The 845-nt window shown below is 42.1% G+C and overlaps 1 long non-coding RNA gene across 1 annotated transcript; it reads right to left on the bottom strand.

Annotated features, from left to right (window-relative positions):
• Nucleotides 1-329: 329 nt before the first annotated feature.
• Nucleotides 330-619, bottom strand: LOC119784525. The gene is made up of 2 exons (XR_005280940.1): nt 530-619; nt 330-421 (listed from the first exon to the last, which is right to left on the bottom strand). It is a non-coding gene; the product is annotated as an uncharacterized LOC119784525 (long non-coding RNA).
• Between the last annotated feature and the right edge of the window lie 226 nt (nt 620-845).

Below are 845 nucleotides of genomic sequence, written 5' to 3'. Positions count from 1 at the left end.
AGCTTGCGCTACTACACCCTACGACACAGCAACGGGCGACCATAACGACAGCAGAGGTAAAATGAAACGGCAAAAAACTAAGCAAACTACTAGCAGAAGAAAGCTAGTCCTTACAGGCGCGAAGTCAAAGTGTAAACAGTGGGCTGACCAGCTATCAATATGGCTGCCGCGCAACGTGTGACGTCATGTGCCCGAGCCTTATTAGTTTCCCTCCATATAAACAGTCGGCGCTTTTCAGAAAAAAAGAGGAAATTTTTATTTTCGTTCGTTTTAATTTACAAGACATACAGGACGACAAAAAAATGGGAAAAAAAATACACCGTTAGTTGTTCCATTGACCTTTTATTGCACTGGCTGTTTTTCCTTCTCATACAGCTTTCTGTGGTTTTTCTACTCGGTTCTTTCTCTCATCGCTGAGGCTCTGAAACAAACAGATAAACAACAGCAGGACAAGTTCCTCAAATCTCTGTGTGCGGGTTTGGAGAAAACCCTAAAACATGCTATATGCTTTCTTAATGCAATTAAATACCTTTGTGATGGTGACTTCTTAAAATCTCAACGTATTTCGTATCGATCAGATAACAAAATAATTTGTAGTTCTTGGAGTCTACACGCAGTTAACTTCCTGTTTGAGGCGAGGGGTCCTGAATAGCCCCGCCCACAGACACATCTGCAAAAATCAGCGGTTTTCCAGCTGCCGTCACCAGTTGATCTCCTCCCCAGTTGATCTGTCACACAGGTCTTAATGCTCAATTCCAATTTTTTTGTGAAATCTGACTCTTTTGCATGGTTGTTCAAATTTCCAAATATATGCGACCTGTATGTGATCTCCTGTGCGAACTGCA

The sequence above is a fragment of the Cyprinodon tularosa genome, unplaced genomic scaffold (assembly GCF_016077235.1).
Source record: "Cyprinodon tularosa strain WSP-4 unplaced genomic scaffold, ASM1607723v1 ctg228, whole genome shotgun sequence".
Taxonomy (NCBI): Eukaryota; Metazoa; Chordata; class Actinopteri; order Cyprinodontiformes; family Cyprinodontidae; genus Cyprinodon; species Cyprinodon tularosa.
This window is presented reverse-complemented; position numbering and strand designations above follow the sequence as displayed.